Source organism: Anoplophora glabripennis, unplaced genomic scaffold (assembly GCF_000390285.2).
Source record: "Anoplophora glabripennis isolate ALB-LARVAE unplaced genomic scaffold, Agla_2.0 scaffold41, whole genome shotgun sequence".
NCBI classification, from domain to species: Eukaryota; Metazoa; Arthropoda; class Insecta; order Coleoptera; family Cerambycidae; genus Anoplophora; species Anoplophora glabripennis.
The window spans coordinates 148,405-156,296 of record NW_019416901.1 but is presented as its reverse complement, the minus strand read 5'-3'; positions in this window follow the sequence as shown (position 1 = coordinate 156,296).

Below are 7,892 nucleotides of genomic sequence, written 5' to 3'. Positions count from 1 at the left end.
ACTCATATCCGAAAAAGTTCTATCTTCGCGTTTTTTTTTTTTGTAAATTAAATTTCATTGATTCAACCAAAATGAAGGCCGACCCTGTTTTATTTATTAAAAACTTTGGAAAAGTTTTTATGTGACCCGAGATGTAACCTTATAATTTAAATCGGTATAATCTAATACTAGTAATACTAAAAGAAGGTTAGGTTACATTGTCAAAAAATTTGTGCAGTCAACTGATTTTGTATTTGTATTGAATTCATTATTCACTTAATTATTAAATATTAAGCATCAGTGTTAAAACGTGAAAGATTCCGGACAAAAATTTTATTTTGTAATTCCACGATAGTGGCAGCGTAATTTTTATAAAGAAGTAACAAATAAGAATAGCGTGCCGATTACAATAAAAACGAGATTCTTATTTCTTACTTTGCTTAATTTTTTAGTTTGTGCACAAACTACTTTTACAATGAACCGAGAAAACAACGCATTTACTATTTCCTGACGTGTCGATATGGTGTTAGTGTATGGTGCAGTCGGAGAAAATGCGCTCGCGGCGACTATGTTGTACCGGGAACAATGGCCACAACGTCAACCCTCATGTGCAAATACAATCCTACAGTGCGTTCAGCGGTTGCGAGATACGGGAAGTGTTATTCCTCGAGGAGAAGGACGTGGTCAGCAAGTGAACCTTAATGTTGAAGATGCAGTGTTGGAAAATCTTGACGAAGACCCCACAATTAGTACTCGACGACTCGCACAGCAAGAAGGAGCAGCATACGGACAGGACCGTTAAAGAGAAAATATTTGATCCATAATTGAACTTTTACAAACAAAACGCAAAAATAAAACTTTTTCGTATAAGACTTTTCTATTACAAATATCGTTAGGAAGCTGTTTATGTTTAAGCATGTTTATAGATTATACACGCCACACCCTGTATAGAAGAAAAAATACAAAACTAAACTCTGAGGAAAACCCATTCAAGTCAACGTAATTTAACATGAATTGATATTATATGTATTTTATTTGTACGTATGCAAAGATTATGCTTCAATACTGGCGCATTCGCCATTTTATACAATAAATTAAAATAAGTTCACTAAGTTTTGAACTTCATATTTATAAACATTGTCACATTCCTTTTTTGCAAACAGTTTTTTTACACGCCTCAAACTGTGCAGCTATAAAATCAAGCTAAACATTAATTCTCGTTCAAGTTTCAAGTTCAAGTTGTACAGCACAATTTCTCACTGTTTAGATAACCTTATAAATGGCTTAGAGAATAGTAAGGCACTTTAATAGTCTATTACTTCATTTATTTTCGGTAAATGCTTTATGAAGGTACTTTACTATAATAGTTTTAACACATAGTTTATCAACGTCATAAAAAAAGCAGACGCTCTGGATACGTTTTAAGAAAATATATTTACTAAAATGCCTGTAAAATGATTTTTTTAATTGGCGCTTATAATAATAATTACTATATTTGACAGTTTCCGATGGTGATTAAATATATAAAATGGTTTCCGCATTTGTCTTTAATCCTTGTTCCATTACTATGGGACAAAAATTGTGTAAATTTTGTATAGAAATTAACATATCAATAATAACTAATAATAATAATACCACATTATAATATTGTCCTAATAATAAAATTAGCTATTCGAGAGGAAATCAATTTTGACATTAGGTCCAATGTTTAGAGGTGCATTTTTTCTAAAAAAAATTTAGTTTCAGTTTTTAATTAAAATTGAAACTTCAATTCTCTTGGTATCGATATAACATTATGTCCAATCCTCTTCACAATATCAGGAAATCGGTATATTGAAAATTTTGAGCCTCAAAGCCTTAATAAAACAAAAAATACAAAGCCACAATTTTTCTAAATGAGGTGTTGAAGATTTTGAATATTTCTTGAAACATGCATATATACTAACACAGACATTGGAAAAAAAATTACATATTATTTATATTTTTTTTCTTAGAGAATTTTTTAACAATTTTTAAGATTCTGCAAAAAAATTAAGATAAATTTGACACCGTTAATTGATTTCGTACATGTAATACAAATCGTATTAAAAAATATTTAAATTACACAAAGTATTTTAAAAGTTATTAAACAAAAATTGGTTTTTAGAGGCAGCCTATATCTCCGTATCTTTATAGGACCTGGTCATGTTATTGTAACGACCCCTGTATAAATCCCAGAGATTGCCCACATATTCTGGGACACCCTGTATAATAATCTACCAGTTTAGATTAAATAAACAGTGTGTAATTGTATTTTGTATCTTGTAATTGTATTTTTGTGTTTGCTGACTCTTTATATGATCCTTTAGATCAATACATAATTATTATCATTACTGTTTATTATTTATTTATTTATTATTATTGTTATTATTATTATTATTATTATTATTAATACTATTATTGTTATTATCAATATTATTCTTATTATTATTATTATTATTATACACATTTTTTGCAAAAATTAACCTAATGAATAGTCAGTAGATATATAATTTTAAATAAAATATTTTAGATTTTCTGGTATATTTACTATATTATTTTAAAGTAATTTTAAATTCATTAGGTAACAAAAAAGATTGATTTATTGGAAAAAATAAAGACGTCTATTTTTTTAATATTATTAGAAAATAAATTATAACTCCTGCAGTGGCTGTGTCTTGAAATTTTAACACCCTGTATCTCGGAAATTACTAAGAACTTTTTGGCTCTTAAAAGTTTTTACAAATTCTCACTTCCTATATTTTAACTTTTGAGACAGTTGTATTTGAACAATAAATTTTCTAGTATAAAAGTAACTTACCCCTATAAGTCTGGAGTAGTTCTGATCTGCACAAAAATACACAACATCCAAACAACCACGCAAAAAAAAATTGTTTTTTTTTAGGAAATGTACATCAAATTTTATAAATTTAACTCGTGCGAAGTGCGAAAACTAGAACGACGAATTCAACTGTTGACGTAAATATTTTTTAAATGGTTGTCAGTTCTCTTAATTGTAGAGTTCAATATTCACAGTCATGTCACTGACGATCTCAGAACGAGCGCCAGGAAGGCTTATTGCGACGTGGCCCCTTTCAGACACGACAGCGGATTTCGACTGAAACCCGACTGAAGCGCGTTTTCAGTAAAAGCTCGCAGTCGCCTCCTCTCTCAATCCAAAACTTTTCAGGAGATTTTCAGCATCCGAAACGCAAGCGCGTGCACGTATGTTTGTGGACGACGACAAATACTTTTCTGTCGACGATAAGACTGAATATTTTTTCTGCCACCGTGCGTAAAGTATTTTTCTGCACAAATGCACATCGCATTACGCGTAAAATCAAATTTTATATGTTTTTTGTCTTGTGTAGAGATAATAATTAGAATATATTGTTGGCTGTTTTTTGTTTTGACAGCACTGCTACTAGGGTTAAAATTTGTTGTTTCTTAGCTGTCATCCTTGCAAATCTATAGCTTCTCGTGTTTCAATATTAATCCAGTTATAATCCCTAAATCCTTTGTAGAACTATGTCAAAATAGTTTTTGAGAATTAGTATTGTAATCGTATAGGCATTTGCATTTTCAGATGAAGTCTGTAATTTATCATATCAAACTACAAGTTTATTGAGTTGTTCTTGAAGATTGTCACCAAAAAGAAGCAAGCACAGATTTTAACGTCACCATACAAAAGACTCTCATAACTTAAAGTGCCGTCAAGGTTATTTATGAAGAGGACAAACGGTAACGGGCCCAAATGCGAACCCTGAGGTACCCCGGATGCAACTTCATAGATCTTGGATTTGAAACCGACAAATGCAACATATTGCATTATATTATGAAGGTAAGCAATTCGTCACAATATGTTAAGTTTTGGTGGTAACACTGAATTATGTATTTTATCGAAAGAGCGGTAATTTCCCCAAATCTTATAAAAATATTCCACTTTCTTGCCAACTCTGTTTTCGGTGATATTAGTTTGCTTTGTTTTATAGTGCTCGATTGATTTAAACTGAACTAGGAAACTTTTAATGACCTTTATAAGTATTACATTTACAAGGTTAATGTCACGGGTAGTCGCGGCTTATTAATCGATTGGGCGCTTTTTATTTTACACGAAAGCTCTGTTACTTAGCAACGACATGAGAGTCCACTACACGTTAAAGCCCCATTGTACAATCGGGAGTCGGTTTAACAGAGAAATATAGTTCTCATCGCAAGCAACGTTGTTTGCTGTTTGCCAATCGAAAGCTCGGTAAAAACATGCATTACATGTTTCGAGGGAAAATGCCTGCTACTAGTTTGCTTGTTTTCCTTTGTAATCTGTTTTATCTGAAGGATCCTGTTACCGAGATTAGAAGATAATGTAAAAAAAAATTAAAATTGTACGCGAAACAACGAATTTGCATTTAAAGTATAACTTTTTGAAATGTGTAAAATTGTAATATCAAATTCTGAAAGTGACGAATTCAATGCAAAGTTTTTATGTGCTTTATTTGACATATGTAAATACTTTGTCTATTTTGACACAAATAAAGAAGCTAAACTAAACTTATATTTTTAAACAATATTAAAATAATTATTTTGGTCTCACTCATAGCTTTTAGTACCCAAACTAGCATTTAAAAAATAATTATTTTTTCAATACTTCTCAATAAAATGTTGGGACATCGTTTTATTTTTTATTTCCCGCTAAAGCCCTAAAACTGTAAAAATTGTTTTGCAGAAGTTGTAGACAAGTTGCAGACAAGTACAGACAAGTTGAAGACAGGTACAGACAAGTTGCAGTTTTGCAGACAAGTTTAGTTTAAACAAGTTAAAAGAAAATTAAGAGAAAATATTAATAAATTTTGTAAGATCAATATTTAAAGAAAACAACAAGTTTCTAGCTAAAATAGTTAATTCATTTTCTTGAACGTTTTTTGCTACGTCTACAATCGTTCTTCATTTCATGTGTCCCTTTTCTCATGAAAACATTTTTTTTGTTGCATATTTCTCTCCCCGATATTACAGCTCGAGATATTTATCCATTTCTACCGAAACAAATTAAAAGGGATGCGATTTTTCTTGGAGAAATCTCACACAACGCACGAACACCCATAATATACAGTCCCCAGGGAAGGCTTTGGCAAAAACTAAATATATGTGCGAAACGTCGACAGTTTTTATAAGAAAAGGGATTTTTATTTAATCCCAAACCCGTTATTAAACTCGCGCTAGACCACACTATGCGTATAAAATTTACAGCTCTATCCAGCCGCGAATAGCAGCGAATACGTGAGGCACAGTCCTTCCACAAATAATATATTCACGATAAATATACATAGAAACGTAGCGAGAGACCCTTTCAGCTAAATAATTCAAAGGTGGCTCGTAAAGTGTATATTTTTTAGATTCCACACGCCTGAACTTTGTGATTTATGGGGGTGGATGAAATCTAATAAGCTGGGGTTGCATTCAATAATACATAAATGTTTGCCGATTGATTCATTACCGGGAAGCATGTGAAATATCTTACTTGGATCTGAAAACTGTATCAATAACTGTAAAGGGGGCCGCACACGAAAAGAGTGCTGTCCAGGCATTCTTATAAAAGATTTAATGGCGTATCCTACTGACGAAAATAATAAACCTTTGCCCTATAACTAACCTAACCTAATACAATACAATCTAGTTTAATGTTTTGCGTGAACATAATAAACATTAATTTATTTCTGTGAGGTGTAATAATGAAAAATCTACAGGCATACAAATTACTCACTAATTACCAATGCCTTTTTCTATTTTTAAATAATATTTCCAAATCCATTTTTTTTTTGTTATTGTCTTTCGACTGTTCTGCAAACACTTTAGCTCCAAAACCGACAAATCTGTTTAAGAACGACCCAGAAAAATTTAAAAAATTTTAAAAATCATAGAATCTATAAAAATATTTTAAATTGAAATGCTTTCATCTGCTACTAATTATACCATTTGTAGTCAAAGTTTGAACATATCTCTCCACATCCTTTTGTCCCAAAATTATTGACATTAAAATTTTATGCGGAGCGGGCATAAATTTCCTAAACTTTGTCTGTTCCTGAAAGTATGGAAGTGTGGAGGAAAATTTAATACCCGAAATTTTAATTCTCTGCGAGCGAAATTACAACTTTTTTCTTCCATCAAGATCGCCCTCAATAATAAAGTCGCGATAACCGTTCGGTATATTATTCCGGCACCGCAGCTTTTTATGGTTCTATCGCTAAAAAACCACCTCAGTTTTATATCGATTTAATAGTTTCCCCAGCGCGGGTACAGATCCGTGGGCTAGAATATCAATTTAGGGTCCAGCTCGGCTGGCATAACCTCAGATTTTTCACGGTGATTGAAAATGGTCCTTAAGCGCAGGTAACGGATCAGTTTTACTTTACAAGGAGTTGTTCAGTTTGCTGTAGGAGGATCCCGGCTTCAAGAGGATCGTAAAGTGGAGGCATATTTCGTTCGCTAGCTACCTGTTTTTCGAATTAAACATTCATGCCAAGCATTTTAAGTTGAGAAATTTTAAACGGATTCGTTTTGTTTTCACATAATGCAATTTTTTTCTATTTTCTGTCCTTTAATTTTTTCCAGAAACACCAATTTTTGTATTTTTTGTACAGATGTTGATTCCCTGCTTGGACTGTACAGGGTTAGCCACTATAATTTGACAACTTATTGTTGTATGCGTTGACATTACAAAAAACAATTGAATAATGGAAACCGCTAAATTAAAGAATTTTTTTTAACGGAGCATCCTATATATTTTTCCCTTTTCAAAAATATGTAATATGTTACTGTCTGACTGAGGACTTTTTGACATATGTCAGTTTAAAACTATTTTTGAAAAAACAGGAGGGAAATTTGTTTGACGGATCGCAGTGGCTATGGACGAGGCACGGGAAACAAACAAATGACTTTGACAGAAGTTTATTTATCATCATTAATTTATTTCCTATAACAAACTATTTTAACAAAGAAATAATGTTTAGTCACAACGAAAATTTTTGAAGTTCTCCGTTTATTTTACAAGAATAATAATAATAATATGTGAATGTATCCCGGGTTTCCAATTCCATCTCGAGCTGCATTTTACGACTTTGAGCGACGCTTTAGAGAAACAAAATCTCTTGGAAGACAGAAACGAAGTATTATTCCAAATGAAGAATTAGAACTAACTTATTATATTTTCAAGATAAACAAATATTCATTCGAGGTTTACCATGGTAAATTCAAATATTAAATTATTGTAGAAAGACCACAAGTAAATGCTTCAAGACAGTTAGAAATACGCCAAAGTAAAGTTATTAGAACGTTACATAAATATAAATACCGACCCTATACAACTATGCCGGCCCAAAATCAAAAAATTCTGCGATTATAGTCTGTTTAGAAATGAAAGAGAGTAATAAAAGCTTATTATGTATGCAAATCGTAAATAAATGTAGTACTGGTGCTTATATTCAATATTTTTATATTATGTATTATCGGTATAGGATGAGGTGTACTTTAAAAAAAAACTTTGTGCGATCGGACTGTACTAAATTGTAGCAGGTAGCTAAAATTTAATCCCCGACAATCCGTCTTTGTCTATGCCGCTTCAATTTCTCGGTCCATTTCTCTTATAAGTAAACAATATAAAAACAGCATTTCAAAACATGAGGCTACTTTAAGCATCATAACCGGGTTAAGAGGGTTTTTAGTAATTCAAATAAAATTATTCAATATTATTATCAAAATATTTATTTAAATTTAATGAATAGACTTTTATTCCACACAAAAATATATGTATTTTGAAAATTCAAATTATGGTGAGTAAATGTAGTGTTGTATAAATGTACAATAAAGAAAATAAAAAAGTAGGTATATTAAAATTCATCCTC